Genomic DNA, 21,295 nt, shown 5'->3' with positions numbered 1-21,295 from the left:
GTCATGGAATGGTGTGTGTTGGTGAAGGAAAGTTTGATTATTAATTTACCATGCTATTAACTGTTCTCATAGTGACCTAAAGTGACGTGTATAAAGTGTAGTGCTTAATGAAGTGGTTTTGTGTTCTCTTTCATCATTAAAATAACAAAACCCTTGGAGATTTTAACATTTCAGGAGAACACTGTAATACATTCTCACCAAACGCTGTCACTAGGTTACTGAAATCCAGGGTTGCCATTTGCCACCTCATTTTAATCTTTTTCTAGATCTGAAGCGTGCCTCCTCTGGATTTCCACCAGGGGTGCCAGATTCTCATTATTACATATTGTATATTGTACAATAATTATCAACAAAATTATCGTACATGGTCAGTTTTTGCTCAAATTTGGTTTTTAGAGCTCATATTTTCTTATAATTCGTCTGTTTTCAGGTTTTTTTTTCTGCTATTTGCTACTCAATTATAGAGGAAAACACTTTCGTATAGGCATAAATGCTATCATCCTAGAACCTTAATTATCGTAATGTATGATAGTTATCGTGCAAATGGCAACGCTGGGTCACACTCGTACTTCATAACACTCGAATGAAAAGATGATAATTGATGGGGTCACCTCCACACACCATTTAATGACTTAAAAAATAATGAAATAATCTCTTTATCCGATTAGGCCTAAGCGATTTTTTTGTGACTAGGCAGGTAAAAATGAAAAAAAATTCACTGACGTGGCTAAGTCGTGCATATGAAGATGAGCTTTAGAGCATAGTCTCACATAAGAGGATGCATGCATGATATACTCTAAATAAAGAACAGTTTTGCTAAACTTCTTAAAATTTTTACTTTCTTTACATAATTTAACAGTTACTTGGTATTTGTTACCCAAGTACATGGTGATGTTTAAAACTCGGGAAAATTTGCCCTCCCAAATGAACTACAGCTTTGTACAACTATAATGATACATGTCTATTTTTAAACATACTGCTAAAAGAATATAAATGTAAATATCTACTTATAATTTCAGGCAACAGATATGTCTTGTAGTATATGCAAAGAGAGTTGTGAGGATAGCTCACCTAAAACTATAATAGTTGGGGAAAAAGGACGCCAAACTCTTGTGACTTCAAGCTTAGAGCGCAATGATGGCCTTCATAAAACCTTTGAAAGTGCAACACCACTGAGAATTCATGTCCAATGTAGGAAACAGTACACAAGGAGAAGCTCAATCACTTCAGCAAAGAGAAAATCTGAGTGTCACCAAGAAGAAGAAGACAATGCTCCTGAACTTCGGTCAAGTACCCCTATATTTGACATCAAAAGTGATTGCTTTTTCTGTACAGAGCCTGTTACTCAGAATGCCAAACTTACAAAACATAGAAAAAGGGCAGTAAGTAATGTAGAAACCTTGGAATTCCAGACCAAAATCTTAAAACTTGCAAAAGAAAGGCAAGACAAGTGGGGTAGTGATGTGACACAACGTATTCAACATGTTTATGACCTGTTGCAGCTGAAGCTAAATACCATAGACAGTGTGCTCAATTGTTTTATAAAATTAAGGGAATGAGGAAAATCAAAATGCGAATCAGAGGGAAGAAGCATTCTCTAAGCTCTGTCAGTTTCTTGATGACAATGATGAGTGCCAGTATTCTCTTCAGGAACTATCAGAATGGATGGACAAATACTTGGATGGAAATGAAGGCTACTCTAATAAACAACTTAATCGTAAACTCAAGGAGCATTATGGTGAAGAAATTGTCATAACCAGCCTTGCTGGAAAATCAAAGGTTGTGAGCTTTCGAGACTCTGCACACAGAATCCTCCATGAGAAATGGATAACTGATAAAGTGATTGATACTAAGAGCCAGAGTGATCGTATCATAGATATGGCTGCTTCAATCATTCTGAATGATATCAGGTTGACAATTTATGACTGTGATGAATATGCAAGCATGGAAGCAACTGACAATGGAGCAACAATGATACCCAATTCTTTGCAGCGCTTCCTCCACAAATTAGTTGATCGTAAGGGCAAAAGTCAGACAGTTTCAAATAGGAAATGCATCTCCATATCACATGCAATAATTTCTGCCTGTAGACCCAAGAAGCTAGGCCTATTTTGCACAGCAATGTGCAGCAAGTGCAACGGCCATTCATGCAATAACACTGCTCCACCTCTTAATATCAGTGATGAAGAGGAAGAGAAGCAACCAACTCTTGATGAAACATCACTAGAATATTAAAATATTGTATAATTGTTAACTTTATTATTATGGGATCCAGAGTTTGTCAGCTTATATAATAAGCAGAATTATGCATATTATATAAATTGACAAACTTTGAACCCCATTATAATCAAATTAATTGTCTTCTTCAACCCCAAAATGTTTGGTCAGTTTTGTTAAAATTCTGGATAATATGATATGAAAACTTGTGCCTATCTTCGGTGCCACTTTGGACACCATCTTGCTTTTAGTTGTGTGAAATTTTCTGATCTTCTAGAAATATAATTTTATTTGATTGCTGCAGTAAACACGTTTAGATACCAAAAAAAAAAAAAATATTTTTTTTTTTGTACCTCGTCATGAAGCAAAGATATGCTTAAATTGAAAAAATCATCAATTTTGGCCGCCATCTTGCTTTATATTAATTATAAGTTGTTGATCTTGTAGTTATATATTGTTTTAGATTCCTTCTACTTAAAAATATAGCAATAGACACCAAATTTTTGTTTGTATGTTGCCTACTAGCTGTTATGCTAAAATTGGAAAATGACGGCCATTTTGGACGCCATCTTGAATTTCTAAGGTTGCACAAGGGGGATTCCTGGGGACTTTAGTATGTGATTCTACACATAATTCTGCACCTATGCTGCAAAAATCAGCTTGTTACCAGCGATGTCCAGGTTAAAGCTAATACTCCTAGCCTAAAAAGCTGAAATAACTCGCGTATTAAAGCGAACCGTTGTCGCAGCTTATCCAGTGATGTAGGTTAAATGCTTTTCTTTAGCCCAGAGAAGTGGAGATGCAAGAAGAGATTTCACGCCCCATTTTGTCTTCACTTTCCTCTTCTGTGGCTTTTCGTTAAGAATAGGTGACGTTTTTTAGGAAATCGACATATTTTAATCCGAAAGACTGCGGACAGAAAAGTTATAAGTGTTAGGTTATGCTCGAGGCTTGAAAAGGTTTCCTATTTCTTGACAGAATCTTGGGAACTCTGCTTCACTTTCCTTCGGATATAGGCATTTGAAAAAAAGGAAGATTTAGACTCAATCATTACTGTTTATTCACAGAATTAATACTTTCGTAGTGGGATTCGTTATGAGTAAAAGGAAGGAATACGCTTATAGATAGAACTCGCCGAATTAACACATAAAAATTCGCTTGTGAAACTATTTAAAGCAACTAAATACATCATATACATTATATACGATAAGTCAAAGCTATCAGTACGCAGTGATTAAATAGTTAGGAACGATAATCTGTTTCCAACACGTTAGCTTCATTCCTTTTAGTATCGAGGCCTTTACCAGCATCCTGTAAAACAAGAATCCCAACAATATGAAAACCAACAATACATTGATGTTATTAACTTCTGGAAATTATCATAAACTTTCGGAAATTCAAGACACGGGCAGGTCACAGAGTTGCGATTTGCGTTCGCATCTTTGCAGAAATACGAGGTCTCGGTAGTCTTCAAGATCGGAACGTCCTGAGTACATCGTTGTCTCTTAATAGGCGAGAATTTGACTGCAGTTCCACAACGCATAGTTTCTAAATCACCGTAATATTTTTGTCCTAGCATCGCAGCCTATGCCAAAGCTCACGAAACCATGCAAGTTCGTATAACCTGCATCTCTTGAAAATAAACTGACACACATCTACTAGCGGGTAGTCACTTCTGCATCAGCCAACGTTATCTAATCTGTTTTCGCCTTCGTTTGTCAGGACTATTGAGCCGTATTTAACAACGCTAATTAAGATAACCATTTTTGAATACTTCTAACTGAGAATTAGTACTATTGTACCTTGCATGGATTATTCGAGTCACATATTCCATACAAAACCAAATATTCATTGTATATATTTGTACACTTAAAATAATCTCCTTTTAAATATGATTATTTGTATTTATGTTTTTTATATATATATATATATATATATATATATATATATATATATATATATATATATATATATATATATATATATATATATATATATATATTACCCTAAAATGGAAAACTACTGCAATCTGCAAAGTTTTCAGTTGATACATGTATTGGGCTCATGAAACACTAATACACAAGTCACTGCAGTTTCATCTTTGTATTTTTGCAGATACTGCAGTCTTCCATTCTATAAATATATATATATATATATATATATATATATATATATATATATATATATATATATATATATATATATATATATATATATTTTTACAGATTGGGGGCTCATTGGAGGGAGGAATGGGAGGTTTATTAATTTACTGCCAGAATGGCCAACAGAGCACTAAGCCGTAAACGATGAAAGTGAAAAACTTATCTTAGAATCTTCCTGGATTTTATATGTAAATAATGAAGGTCGCCATTTGGAATTAGATTCTTTTACAATTAAAAGGGGTTTCTTTACAGAGACTGGGGCAAATGTGCAAGAGAAAAAAAAAGAATGTAACATATAACCAATTTACAGGCACATAAATTACATACAGTAGATCAATAATGCAGTGATTTGCAAATAAGCAATGTAAATATGAAGGGTCGCAGATACAACAACCCCGTGATAATAACTGACTCTGTTATGTAAAAAAATCATTCACAGACAATAGTTCATTAGAAGGGGTGAATTCTAGGGTAATGGCAATCAGTTAATTAAGATGATTTCTGTGGGGGCACCCAACGGAGTCTTGCAATCAGGCTGTGACCAGGAATGGTAGCAAAATTTGGATGGCAGTCAGAACTAGTGGGGCATAGATTTGCGAACTGGACGGGATAAGATGGCTCTTGGAAGAGGGGTCAGGAGTTAATACCACACGAAAGAGAAAGGAAATCTCCGTATAAAGTATTACACAAATGCATTCTTAAATTCTATATTATAGTCCAGATTATAAATATGAGAAAGCACTTAATCACAGTCTTGGAATCGTGGTGGATTGGGCTTTTGAAACAAGGAACATGTATCACACAAAGAGGAAGCTTGGGAGAAGAAGGGTTTAAGCTTGAAGTTAAATGAGAGAAATGGAAGGAAGTAATTGAAGAGAGACAGGAGGTGAATACTACAGTACGTCTCGGGCTTACGGTCGTAAGTTGAGCCGTCACCTGAGACAGAGATGTGGCCGGACCGGTGCAGGTGGTTGGACAGAGTCTGCTTGCTTTCTTTCTCGAGCGGTGGCATTGGGCGTCGGGCGATAGGCTTTATTATATCCTTCAGTAAAAGATCAAAGGAATAGAGGTCTTAAGGATAATGAGCCTAAGGTTTAAGGTGCTAGCTCTTCCCCAGTGGTTTACGCCCTAACGTTTATTTCCTCCCTAGGGCCTAAGATTTCCTGATTGGCATTAAATATAAGTGGAAAACAGCTTGGTTACGCCATTTAACCTAGATGATGGATTTTCACTTAGCTAGATGGCAACTAGGAGGAAGGGATGTAAATCCTTGACAATATATATATATATATATATATATATATATATATATATATATATATATATATATATATATATATATATATATATATATATATATATATATCATTATTAATACAGAAAGATATGTTATGAAGTATGTTTCCTCTCGATATTATATCCTTCAGAGATAAAGAAACATTACGTTTGCCAAGATATTATTAAATGAATTATTTCTTAATATGCAAACAACAGAGAACTCAAGCGGAATAATTAAATCGTAAAAAAAATAGCGTACGTAGCATCATGGTGGAATATTAAGCTAAAACTACAAACTAATGGAGCAAAAGTTTTGTTTGTTATTCCCTAAAAGTTACTATTGTTACGAGAATAGTAAGGATTTGAGGAGGATATTTAATCTTAAACAGCATATTTTGTCTAAAAATTAATACAATAATATTAGAGAAAAATATATGCAAATACAGAATGAAATTCAAAATCGTGCAAACGTCAATTTTCAACATTCGAAAAGAGGAGACGAAATATTTTACGGCATTTAAAGATTTAAGTCACATTGACCAATGACAATGACACCGACAGCCGACGAAGTACAGTAAATGTTAAACATTATACATTTTGCATTTTCATTTGTGTTTCATTCATAACATATCCAAGCAAGATGATTATTCGGATATAAATTTAAAATATACAGATAACCTACGAAAGTAGAAAGGGTTTTAGAAAAGTCTGTTGTGCTTAGCCTTCAACTTGTAGCTGAGAAACTTTCACCTATATTCAAAGGATTTATCCATGGAACGAATCATTTCTGATAACCTGATATGACAGGACAGAACGCTTCTATAGATTTGTTTCATGTGAAATGGAGTATTAGTATATTTCCGATGTCTGACGCTGAATAGACTTCCATTTCCTATAAGCAACATTCATTGCAGAGCAAATATTATGTACGATCGCTTTGACACAAACACAAATACAAGGTTGTACATTTACTAATATTTTTTTTATTAAATCACACACTTTCATAAAGGTCTTTTCATCTGTGTAGTATTTATAGTCTCTCAAGTGGAGGAAACTTATCGAGATGGGCAAGAAGAAAAGAAAGAGAGGAATCACAAAGAGGAATCTTGAAACCAATGATGAAATAACAGAATTCCCCAGAAATTTCGAAAGGTAGGCCTATGACGGAAACTTTGATATTGAAGGGGAATGTCAAGTAACATGCACAGGAGACTCATCGTGTAGGATTCAGAATTTCTTAAAGGAATTCGTGAGTAGTTTTAGTTTACATTTAACCTTCTAACTGAAAGAGTTTTTGGGTATTAAGAGTATAATTAAATAAATAAATTTAGATATATTCACAAATATTATTGTTTGCCCAAATTTAATCGTAGCCCTTGAATTGTAGTTGAGCCTTCAACAGGTATAAAAGCTGGTATTCATAAGTTTAATCTTTCTTTTATATAAAGAATTAATTAATCAAATACCAGTAATATATTTTATGACAGAAATTGGTTTTAGGGTAGCAGGGTAAAATCTTCTCTCTTATTCTGCCTTTTTTTTCATATAGAATTCTAAATTGGTTTATGGAAAAATCCTTATTTTGTCTGTAGTATATAACCTATGCTCATAATTCATTTCCTGTCTAGCAACATGCATTGCTAACTAACGTAATTTCCTTTACATATTCACTTAATTGCAGAACTGCGATCGTAACGGTTTCTCCTTTTATATAGAGCCACTCTCTCTCTCTCTCTCTCTCTCTCTCTCTCTCTCTCTCTCTCTCTCTCTCTCTCTTCTCTCTTTGGTCTTGTGAAAGGAAAAGAAAGAACAAGTGATAGAGAATTTTTAGTGATATTTTATAAATTCATTGCGACTATCTAATTACGCGAACTTTAAATAGAGGTTGTACGCAAAGTTTCTATTATTTACATTGTTCTTTTTCATTATTATAACATTGAATATAGGGGGCATTGTAACACTGGTCATTTTTACCAGATGTATCTGTAAAAAGTAATCGCCAGTAAATTCTTCATATATATTTCAGCCAAAAAGCAATAAAAACGATTACCCACTTGGCTATGATGGTGAGGATGGGTCTATACCAGCTCTGATAAATATATCTGAAAACGATAGGTATATGTATGTTTGATCCTTCTATGGTCATAGGCAAATCATCAACATTATGGTGAATCACCCGTGGAATCTCAACCAATAAATTTTGCTGGATCTCAAAGCTTCGTAGTGACAAGGTATCCAAAAAGCGAACAATTCCAGAAGTTAAGAGGGCATTGTGGCTTACACCTACATATGTATCTGGTAAAAAGACCAGTTAATTCTACATATATATTGTGTATATATATATATATATATCAGTAATGTATATATATATATATATATATATATATATATATATATATATATATATATATATATATATATATATATATATATATATATATATATATAGATAGATAGATATATATACACGGCCTTTTTTAAGACACAACTGTAATGCAAATTATATATATATATATATATATATATATATATATATATATACATATTGCTATAAATATTAAGCCACCACCTCTCTTGCAAGAATCCATAAGGAGATAATTCCTGTGGATAAGATAGTCAGACTAGGACCCAGGGATGGGGCTGCAGACTAACCTACAGGAGGAGAGTTTTGAGAGGGTCTTTTGGAAGGGTCAGCGCAGGTAGGGGACATATATTAGTCGGTGGGGTTATAGAAATGCTAGACGTCACTTTATATACACTTGCCCCAAGAACTATATTCCTGTGATCTCCTTTCTGCTGGTCTGGCTCTTTCAGGTATGTCGGCACTGTTGGGAGATGAAAATCTTCTTGGAAAAGGAAATGAGAGATTCAGTTAGAGAAACAGAAATTGGCACTTAGCTGTCAATTTTCAGAATTACCAGGCAATCCAGCATTGCAGTGTGCACGACTACAACTGAACATGATCCAATATGCCTTCCATTGACAACTTATGGGTGACTTGGGGAGCAGGTCTCTTGCAACCTCATAAGACATGTGACTGTGCCAGAACAAAGGGCTACAACCATAGATTGGATGTAGGAGGCCCAAGATATCGCTTGTATGAGTGCTAAGCAAGGACTGACTGGGATTGCTTTTTCTGTCCTGACCTCAACGGTTGCTATTCACTTAAGGCCTTCAGGTCGTAACCCTTTGTTCTGGCACAGCCACATGTCTTATGAGGTTGCAAGAGACCTGCGCCCCAAGTCGCCCATAAGTTGTCAATGGAAGGCATATTGGATCATGTTCAGTTGTAATCATGCACACTGCAATGCTGGATTGCCTGGTAATTCTGAAAATTGACAGTTAAGTGCCAATTTCTGTTTCTGTAATTGAATCTCTCATTTCCTTTTCCAAGAAGATTTTCATCTCCCAACATAAAATCCCTTTGAAAGCTTAGAATGTGTGTTCCCCATGTTTATTAATAAAATAATCTCTTGCTCATTGGCATAGGGTACATCCACCCTCCATTGTGATAGATTAGTGCAAGTGAGAGAATCTTCTATGTATGTGTTCTTATCTGGGAAATCTATTTCCAGAGACGTGTCATCTGTTTCAACCTCGCAATCCTGTTATCCTTCATGCTTGGAAGAATTTCTGCCTTATTGTGGCAGACTATTCAATGTGCAACATTCTATGAAATTAGTAATTGCAAAGGAGTCCTTAGATGGGATCTAGAGTGCGTTGTGTTATCAACTGTAGCAGTCATGTATTTCTTTTAAACAGTATATTTCATGTGCTAATTGGTATTTACGTATGTCCACTGTAGGTGCAAGTCAAGGCTGATCTTAATTAATTTATTAATGTATTTATTAATGTAATTAATCGTATATAATATATATATATATATATATATATATATATATATATATATATATATATATATATATATATATATATATATATATATATAGATGTGTATGTGTGTGTGTGTGTGTATGTGTATATTAAATTTTTCTTCTTAGGTAACATCGCAAGATCATTAAATTCCAATTACATGTTGTTTAACTAACAGAAAAAACTAATGAGAGAGAAAAAATTGCCTACCTACAAACTAAACACACCATCCACAACAGAATAAGAAAATAATTAATTTTTCAGAGAGTGGTATGAACAATGATTAGACATAACATAAGAAACGCTACGCGCTTTTGTTAAGATGCAACGCAATAAACGATCCAATAGGTAAAGCAGTTAGTTCTCCCTCGCCTCAATATGAAACCTGGAATCGCTTTGATGAAGGAAGTTTTCTCCACGTTAATCTATTTTCTGAGATTGGGAATTCTAGTTAGACGCAATATTTATTGTTCGAAAACAGCTTCGTACCTTTTTCGTAAGGCGTTATAGACTGGAGCATTCGTATTACCTATTTTTTTTTATTAGAAAATTAAAAAAGACAGCTTTAATATGTTAGAAGAAGGATATTTGAACATTCAGCATTTCACTCCCACCCTCACAACCTCCATATCCGTGATGTTAAGAACAAAATCTTTGCTCAACTGGACGCTATCGTGCTGCCATTAGCTACGTGCACGAATATTTTTTTTACTGTTTCTCATTAAAATGATTCCTTCCATCGACAAAAAATTCTCAATTCCAATAGTCAAATCAAGAACCTGCTGTTAAGTCAGACTGTTTCAACAACAGATTTGGGCAATCTTTATCTCCTTTGTTTCTTTTGCGCGTTTTTTATATCTGTTTAAGCTAAAGGAGCTTGTCGATCCCTGCCTACGGGTTTCAACAGAATTAATTTCTTTGTTTGTCTTCAGTTTTATAAAATGAGTCTATTTCTTCTTCCGGGATGGGATGTGACATTAAGTTAAGTTATCTTCTTCTTCTTCTTCTTCTTCTTCTTCTTCTTCTTCTTCTTCTTCTTCTTCTTCTTCTTCTTTCAGTTTGGAGAAGCAAATATATCTCTGCAAGTTAAACCAAAGGTTCCTTATTGCTATACTTTTTATTGTATTTTGGTGGAATCTAAATTGCCCTTGGTGTTTTGTACTAATTAAATGTTGGAAGGTCAATCAAATTGCAGGAACGGTGAATTACGTTGTTTGAGTCTCTAGAGTATAAAAAAAGGAAAAAGTCATCTTTTAACAATATCATTTTATGAAATTTTCACTTTGGTATTATCCACAAAGACAATTTTTTCACGCTGTCTGAAAATGAAAATGGCTATACTATATATTTACTGGTTGTACTCATATGAATAACATTTTGAACATAAATTTTTTAATTAAATTTGAACAATGTCACAAAAGGAAACAGAGTTGCCCTTTCTCCGAATATTTGTAATGACACTTCCGTTCCTCTAAGAAAGGTCAACCCTTTTATAAGGGGGTTGGGAAAATATATTTAACCTCCACATATTGGCTCTCCTTATCGTATTGTGCCATGCAAATAGACATCGAAGAGTCTATTGACGGCGGGAAAACAACCTTCCCCTTCAAACCGTAATTGGCTATGGTAACCTTTTTCACCCTTCTGGGCTTCGAGGCTTCTTGGGGATTCCAGGAAGCTTTTGACCTCTGCCGTTTCTGTTATCATGGAAGGGGCGATCTGGTGGGTCGATTTGAATACAATGGCAACAATAAAAGAGATGGTTTTTTTCAGCCTTGCGAGGAGCTAACAGTATTCAAAAGGAATCGGGATTAAGTTTTAGCTTCAATCGTCGAATAAGGTGAAGATACGGCTACAGTTGCTGAAAATTGCACACACACACACACACACACACACACACACACACACACACACACACACACACATATATATATATATATATATATATATATATATATATATATATATATATATATATATAATATCGTGTTGTTATATAATGATAATGATATATAATATCGTGATGCTAGTAATGATTTTTGATCAGCCAAGGAAATACTCTGAATTTTGTTTCTGGTGTTCATAATGTTCTAATAGAATGAAAGCAGTGTTTGGAAGAAGTGACAGGGAGAACCGTTTTCGACCCAAGAATTGCATCGCTCAATTAGCATATCATTGAAAGTTTTGAATAGGAAGTCGCCCTCTCCCCATCCGCACTCCCGTTATCTTTATTTTTTTCCTCTCGCCTAAGGAAAAGAACTGTTATTCCAGTTGCCCTCAGAAAATACATTCCTTTGGGGCAGAATCCCTAATCAAAGTTTGTATAGCGCACTTGGAAAGAAGCTCCAGAATTCTTTTTAATTAAAAAAAAATCTTTTCTTTTGTTGCCTGTTTTTTTTTTTTTTTGTGGAAACTCTCACCAAGAATAATGTAAGGACTCAAACCTATGCCAGTTAATAAAAGAAAGCAATGATAGAATGTTTATTGTATTATTGCATTTCAAATCATTAGTAGTATATAAGAAGTAATTATGAATAAGATTCTGAAATAATATAAGTCATTTAAGTTGTGTTAATTAAAGAAAATGAATATAGAATAAGTACCATGTAATAAAAATTCAAATAACACATTTCGAATTAACACTAAAATGGCCTAGAATAAGATAAGAAAAACAGAGGTTACGTGCATATTTCTCAAGCTAAAAATTATTAGTTCATCTTTTCCTTAAATATTTTACATTAAGATTAGTGCAGAGGAGGTGCACTTCTCTGTTTGTAAATGGTATTGATGCTTTTACAATTCTCGTCTTGGTCACCTTCAGAATGTTTGTGTGGGGTGTGTAATGCTACCAGAAAATTTGATAAAAAAAAATATGAGGGACAAATCACTCTCAAATACACGACTTCAAAGGCAGCACAAATGCGTAATGAACCAAATTTTCGCAATGATTTAACTCCCATTCTCATGTAAATCTCGGGAATTTCACGAATAGGAGGAAACAGCCGACGAAACAAACTATATTTTTACGCATTCTTTGTGGGGTAGAGGCTACATCACAGACGAATGAAATTCCCATTGTATCGATAACGCCCGCTAACAATAGCCAGCTAATTGGACAACAATAAATCACGTTTCCTGGAAACTGCACAACGCAAGCTCCGGCTCTGTGGTCAGAGAATGATCGCTGGCTGTTCAGTACAATGCGCTGCAGAAAAGTTGTTAACGTTAGCTAAACTATCTTTGCTATATTTTCTTTTATCGCTGCCATTCTTTCTGTATTGTGTAACATAGGTACCTATAGCTTTGCGTCCCAAAACAAAGGATAGATTAGATTGGTAGAGGAAGAGTAAGGAAAAAAATAACCAGAGAAGGAGACACTAAGTGCTTTTATGATGGCAATGTTCTATAGATACTTGATATTTACTTTGTAAACATAAATGCCTTTATGAACACAGAGTATGTCTATGGTTTTACCACCATTACATGTAGTTTCATATTCAATATCCTGATACAAATTTCATTTCATTTTGTCTTCTTGTTGAATCCTTCAGAAATTCAATGACTTAATAATTCGTAAGCTTTATTAATCCATTATTATAGACCTTTCTTTTGCATCTCTCTTTTATGTACATGACACACGAAGGTATAACGTAACCAAGTGATAATATCATAAGAAGTCAAATAAAGTAACATGTCTAATGTCAATCTAAGAACTAAAGAAGAAAATACATAAAATTATAAAAACAAGGAAATAAAATTATACGTAATAAATGTCAAAATTACTTATTCAAAAACACCGAAACGCCTCTACAACTCTACTAGCAAGAAAATTATACAGTGTCTGAAGCGGAGAGAAGCTGAGGCTATTTTCCACCGGTGACCTACCCAGTTTGGACGAACTGGGCCATATACCATGGAGGATAAGGCACTGTTAGCAAATAAGAGGCTTGGCTAAGCAGGAAAAGAAATACAATGAAACACAATATATAAAATATACATACTTCGTATAGTAAATCTAGAATAATGTGGCTTGACAGTTACACTGCATGATATGGAAAAAAATTGCCATCAATAATGGGAAGTGGCATACAGTTAAAGCGGAATTTCTATCACTGGTTATTTCATTGTGACGCATAACATTCTAACGTACTGTTATGTTTTAGGAGAACAAAAGATATTCCTTATTTTTCTTTTACGCGATTAGAATTGTTCTTAGAATGTCTGTGCACAGAAATTAGTATTTACGAGAATACACACACACGCGCGTAGATATATATGGACACATAATATACATATTTGTTTTTACGTTCTGACCTCGGTTAGTTACTTTAATTAGATAATTACTAGGATAAGCCTTGAATAACACTCATCGTGGTCAGTCGTAAATACCAGAATGATACATGAAATATACAAAATTAAACATATAAGAATAATGGCAGGTCGCAAAATGAGAGTTCTAATCCATACACAATTTTCTTTATTGCACACAACATAGACAATTCAATTAATAGAACACTGACTTCATTCTCGATGTATGAAATTACTGATGTAGCTTAGCTGCATAACGAATACTGAGTCTAATTGCAGTAAAGACATAAGTGCTACAATTGAATAATGCAACAGATAGCCAGAGGCTTTTTGAATACAAAGGTGGTTCCGTAGGACTTCCAGTACAATTAGATTTCTTAAAAGGTTGCAAATGTCTGCCGCCTAGATGGGGTTTCTCTCAATAGAAATTATAAGCACATGGGAGGAGTAATGTAATGGAAACTACGAGCAAGAGATGATTAATTCATAAATTCATTTCACACAAGGGAAACACTTTAACATTGGGAAACAGGATTTCAAAGAGTACTTTACGGGAGGAGGAATAAGGAAACTTGAAATAAGAGATTCAGTATAATAATCAGAGAAGATCAGAGAACTGGTAACACTTGAATGTCTCTACACATTCTATGGGTTTGATTGAAAGTGCACTTTGCAATGAGGGCTGGATGATCTATGATGTCTTCCCTTGGACCTCACGAAGCTGCTTGTGGTTTGATTATGGTTCCAGTTCACAGAAAAGATTACTGTGAAGAACAGTGGGTTGGTCAGCACGTGGTTCAACCTCCAATTAGCAGAGACTGCTCTCACGATGATAGGTTACCAGACTGAGAGTGGGCTGTTTGTTTTTGTTTCAGAGTTTAGCTGGCCTTGTGCCAGCACGGGCTCTTGCTCCTAGAGCAGCCCGTAACTCTGTTGATGAGTCTGTGAGATGGGTAGGTTAGATGAAAACTTTATTATGATGCATGAAAGTGATTTTGGTGGGGGTGATTTTGAAGTGAAAAGATTTAACAGGCAAGGTTGCAACCTCTTTGAACCCTAAGGTATCCATCAGATGAAAATAAAAGTATGATAGCAGTGAATGTTGGCTAGTGGGAGAGACCAACAGATGGGAAAAAAAAAGAGTTTGAGTAGTAGGCACAGGTAATATAGAGAGTGGGCATCTGTAGTGACCTCTTTATACGATACTCGATTCTGCCTGAGGGGGAACGCTCTGCTTCCAGCATTTGGGCATCAGCTGATGTCTGTAAAGGTCATTCTAGAAGTGTACCAGGTCTTAAATAGCAAGGGGCAGATGGAAAACAGGGATTAAAATCTGGGATGTTCGATTTTCCTGTGCTAATTGTCCCCTGTGGGCCAATTTAATTCGCTACCTGAACCTTTGGCTTATCGGCAATCCCAAAAATGCACGCTCGCTTCTGCTATGGTGGGGTCTACCTGGCCTTCCCTCTTAGCAGAGGATTCTAAACCCTAATATATGCCAGCAAAGAGACGAGGCTGTGAATGTCTGTAAAAGCTCCCCCTTTAAGCAGACATTCCACTCCCTTTTAAGTGTGAAAGTCTGCACTAGTAAAAGCCGCCAATCTCGAGTACATTACTTCTCCCCTTTAATGGGTTTTGCCCATGCAATGATGATACATTGAAGTGATATACCTGACTTGCTAGGAGGGGATGTGAATTTACTAGCTAACTTAAATCATTGTCCCTAACACTAACTCAAAGGCATCTGCAAGCATTTAACTAGCTGTCTTTGATGACAGTCAAACCGCATTCCTAGGCAAGGGTTAAATTGACAGTTGCACATTATCATTAACATTACAAATGATCAGGCTCACACAGCACCAATATCAGTGATGATGATTTAATTACATGTAACACAATTACAAATCACCAAAATTTTCATGCTATGATAAATACAACATTTTAAAAGAACATGCAACCTGAAGGGTTAATGAGTGAAACACAATGTATGAGTGGCTTAGCATGTCCTTCATCTTGCAAGGCTAGGGACCAGGTTTTAACTAAGTACATCTTATTTAACTTGGTAGTAGAACCCGTGAGAAAGGTACCCAAGCAACTTCCTCTGGATTTTGTGTTGCCTGGCATACACTAGTAATTGAGACACTGCGCTAAGAATGTCATGAGCTCAATAGCTCTGATATATGGGACAAAATTTTATCACTACAATCTGAACAAAATTCTTTCCAATAAAATTACAAGGTAACTACTAATATTTTACAGAGATCACTCAGGTTACCTCCTCCGGGTAGATGCCAGGATCACTCTGTGATATGGTGTCAAACGGCTTCTTTCCTACAGGAACTTTTCACTTCAATTCTTTCACAAAGTAGGAAAACATGTTTTAAACTCTGCAGCTGTGTATTCATCAAAGACCCTTTCTAAAGATTTGAAAAATTATAACCAAAGTTGCCTGGATAATTTAAGGTCTATATGAAAAGGTAACAGTTTGTAAGAGTGCCCGCAGAAGCTTGGGAAGATTTGGAATATCTTTGGGAAAATTTATCGAATAAAAAGAGACATTTTATCATGATTAGCAGTAATATTAGCAAAAAATAGCAATAAATAATTATTTTACTTTATATGTCTTTCTGGTAGGTATTAAAACTATTTCATGAAGGAGTGACGTGTATGTGTTACAGTATATAAGTTGGAGAAGTCCTGCTTAGATGTTAGTAATGGAAAATTATTGATAATGAAAATAATTTGTATAGGGTGCGTGGAATGACTTAAGTTTATAAGTGATTTCGTGCTGAAGACAACCTATAGAAACTGATAATAAATGAGTTTAAAAGTGTTTGCAAGAAAAGGAAGCTAACAGTAAATGTGAACTGGAGTAAGATTATGAGGGTAAACAGACTAAAAAAAGATGAATGTAAGTATTTTGAAGTAAATGAAAGAAGAGGAGAATCACACATTAGATGGTACTAGAGAGGTAGCAAGATGTTTGCAAATGATCGGAAAGAAACTTGAATTGTCTATGGAGGCCGTCGTGGTAGGAAATTGTGAGGGACTCTTGGGCCAAATTCACTTCATGGATTTGAGGTGTTCATGTTCAAAGTAAAATAAATACTAAAGATTGATGTAAATGAGATGAACTGTGAGAATTAATAGTGAAAAATGTGGGGATACATAGAAGGTGTAATATACAATATAAAAAAAAAAATAGAGTAGGTTAAATATTGGATGAGCGTCTTTGAGATGGTGCACTCACATATAGGAAAAATGAACAGCGATAGGATGGTGAAAGATAGTGCTTAATTCACGAGTGATTAGGGAAAATAAGAGATAACAGCCTAAAAAGGCTTAGATGGCATGAATAAGGCGTTAAAAAAGAAGGGTCTTTTAACACAAATTACGAATGTTCGTGAAAGTAAGGGGTAGAAGGTGCAATGTATTTAAGGGGATTCGACAACCAACTCATATTTCGATTAGTTTCTGTGTTAAGCGACAGATGACGAAGTATTCGCCATGGGAGCTCATTCATAATTCAGTGGTTAAAGTGTGAAAGTAAAGTATAGGAGTGAAATTGAAAGCTATGTTGATTTGCTTTGTTATCTAGTGAGAGGTAATCTGCTTTTATAAAAATTTAATTAATTCTTCTGTTAGATAATTACGTTCTTGCAAGCTATTGGTATTCTTAGAACTAATTCTTATAACAACATAGTAAGGATGAGAAAAGAAAAGAAAAACTTTCGTTCGGGCGACCTGCCGCTTTTTTCCGAAATAATGGGAAAAGTGAGATCCTTGAGGTGTTTATTTGGACATTCTCTCAAATCCACTCTAAAGAAAGTTCTGGTTAAAGAACCACAAAGAGTTCACGGGCTCCCTGAGAGGAGAAATATTTTTCATATGATTTTACTATTGATTTCATTATTGCTTTTATACATTTACTTTTTAGAAGTATAATTGTCAGTATATTATTAACTGCTAGTAATAATTAAGTTTTAATACGCTGGATATTGATAAAAAAAATCGTCAATCTCCCATGTTAATTTTAGTAACAATATATTTAAATTATTTTCCCCATTTCTTATAAATATCTTGTTGCTTTTTTTCAAAATACTTCCATTTTATCTATCTCTCTATCTATCTATCTATCTATATACATACATACATACATACATACATACATACATACATACATACATACATACATACATACATACATACATACATACATACATATAGTCCTTATGGTACAGACTTCTTTCCAGATGAAGGTAGGGTACCTACCGTTCTGAAGAGAGGAGGGTCAAGGATTTTAGCCACTTTAAAAGGAAAGCAAACAACAGCAAAGTGTTAAGCATCTTTTGATTTATTTTAAAAGTAAGTCCCACACAATACGAATAGGAAGTCGCAATAAAAGAATTTTAGTCACAATCTTTTTTTTAGCCAAAAATGAGAAACATTCGTTCGTTTCTGTTCCTCCTGCCTTCATCCCTGTTTCATTTAGAGCGCTTCCAGTTAATGTTTGTAAAAACTTTACTCTGACACCTTATATTTTTAACATAATTTTCTTCCATCTTCATAAATATTCTATTTTCGCTATTGTCTTTGAAACTCTAATACTAAAAAAACAGGCTTATGCGACTATCCTTTTATTTTCAAACAATGCTGAAATATCCTGTACACAAATAACTACAATATTACCCCTCAATTTGATTCGCTTGGCAAAATTCTGAGCATTTCTCTTCCATGGTGAACTAAATTCTCCCCATGAAGTATAAGTGGAAGGTGATGAATCCCACATGAATTATCATACCATATAAAATACCACAGATATCTATAAGTTTCGTTTTTAGGTAACAAACAATTTACAATATGCCCAAAACAGCCTTTCTAACCAGCACCTCAAAAATTACACAGAAAATTTACCTTAGTCCGTCTTTCAGGAACAGTACTTAACCAGGCCTCTCTCTTATATTACTGTCATTTTTTTTAGGTATAGGTACAATAGTTTGTCAGTTTTGCAGAAAGATATTAAATTTCTTATGACCATATATGAATTAAGAATTTGAAAAATGGTAGTCAGATTTACTTTTATAAAGTAGGTAGTACATTGCTGGTGGAACAATAAACTCTTAAATACAAGCTTGGGAAGAGAACAAATAATCTGAAACGGGAAATCCTGCACTGCAGTTCGGGTTTGGAAACAAAAAGATGTTTTGTTTATCCCGAAACCCCTCATGACAAAGAAAAACCATATTGTTTTCCCATGCGACAGGATTTTCTTTGGATATTTTTCCCCTGTTTTATATTTATAGTTTATTCTCTTGCAGTTTCCTTGTAGGTTATCATCGCTTAATGGGCAATTCCGACTTTTCAGAATTATTATAATCACTATTATCATTATTTAGGAGATGAACCTCTATTCTTACGGAACAAGCCTGCAATGGCCTTTGACTTGACATTCAAGTTTCCAGAACATATGGTGTTCATTAGAAAGAGGTTACAGAAGATATGAAACACAGAAAGAAGAGGTCAGTTATCAGAGAAGAAAAAAGGAATAAATTAGTAAATTAATAAATAAATATAAAGTAAAATCACTTTAGGGTAGTAATGCATTGCATCTTCGCCTGAACTTTTGATGTTCTAATTAAACAACATCCTAATCCTGTCGTATAATTATTGAAGCCCTCATGCAGTTACTGCTTGAATTAAAGATAGATTGCTGTTAGGAAAAAGAGGCTTCATAATGATGGTTACTGAGAAAATCTGTTTTATGAAACTCTTTGTTACTGTTTCCTTTAATCTCGCAGAGATCCGATTTGTCTTAGAAATATAAATTAGTAATTAGTTAACTGAGACTTGAAGCGACTAAGACAGAGATCTCTCTCCATCATTTGACAGAAACCAAAGAGCTGTGTCACCTGGTCCACTTCCCCCACCCCTCTCCCCTTCCGAGTTTTTTGAGGTGGAACTTCGCTTTTTGTTTTTTAACTGGAACTTCAGACTAATAGGCAATTTCTCTGGGCCAGTTTCGGATTCGAAAAGTTTTCATCCACTTGAGAGAAATGAAAAACAGTGAGATTCCTTCAAACTGGAGTCTTCATTCTTTTCCCAGGAAGTGTTAATTATGTGCGTGAGAAACGTGAAGCGTGCTTTTGTAAAGGGGGTTTTTGAAAGGGGAAGAGAAAAATAAACAACTTTAAAGTAGAAAGTGTGCTATCCAGACACAACTCCTGTTATAGTTTGTGACAATTGAAATCATGGATGTAGCATAAGATAATTTCGACATTGGACGTTGAATAAGAATACACAAAGAGCATTTTTTAATCTATGTTGATATATGTACTGATGACTGAATTAATAAAGCCAAAAATAAAAAAATAAAAACAACACTTATGCATACTTATCGGTTCATAAAGATATTTTATAAACTATGAAAACTGTAATAAAAGCATATATATATATATATATATATATATATATATATATATATATATATATATATATATATATATATATATATATATATATATATATATATATATATATATATATATATATATATATATATATATATATATTATAATTTACAAGAAGTTGCTGCACAGCGCCTCCCCCTAACACCTAATTTGCCCTTAGTTTATTGAGAACGATCATAGTTGACCTAGATATCAGAGCAAAGTTATCAACATTTCAATCTGTACTTCTTTTTACCTGGAACAGATATTGAGATGACACGGATAAAAAAGGGCAAAGATAGGAGACTGCATGCCGCTCCCTCAAGCAGCTTAGCCCAACTAAGCTGCTTAAAACAACCTGAATTGTCTTTTCCACAGGACACCTGGGAAGAGGCAACCAATCGCTGACCACCTGGCAAATGACACATCGTTTCCCATGGCCCCAGTTATTGGGAGAAGTTTTGCACGCGGCACCGACACCTGGCGGCAGCCTTAAAAGGGAAAGGCGGCAGTTAGCAGTTGGCATTTAGCAATTAGTCGTGTGAGCAGCAGACATGCAGTAGCAGAGGAGAGCCAGTAGCCACACACACGGGGAGTGATACATTTGCTGAGAGACCTCCTTCCTCCCGGTTCGACTCCAGACGACAGTCATCCTCGAGAGGCAGTGCATCGCCATCGTCCCTCATCATCCTTCGCCAGAAACCCTCTTCTCCTAAGGTAAAGTGCGAGTAAAGACTTTTCAGTCACGACAGTTTGCCTTTAGAAAGTTATTGGAGTACCAGTATTTCACCTCGGTCCTTGTGCCAGTTTATCCAGTGCCATTTCCAGTGTCCTGTGTTCAAGTGTGAAGTGGTCATTCATTCCTCAAGCCCTTGGCACCCTCAATGCAGACTCGAGTCCTATTCTGTGTTATATTTTCCTTTACTGGCGTGTAATGTGTAAATCTCTCTTGCAGAGGGACCTATTCGCAGTGGACTCATCTTGGACTGTGCCTTGCCCTTAGTCAAGACT

This window comes from Macrobrachium rosenbergii, chromosome 7 (genome assembly GCF_040412425.1).
Source record: "Macrobrachium rosenbergii isolate ZJJX-2024 chromosome 7, ASM4041242v1, whole genome shotgun sequence".
NCBI lineage: Eukaryota > Metazoa > Arthropoda > Malacostraca > Decapoda > Palaemonidae > Macrobrachium > Macrobrachium rosenbergii.
The sequence above is the reverse complement of the archived record's forward strand: the minus strand, read 5'-3'. Positions refer to the sequence as shown.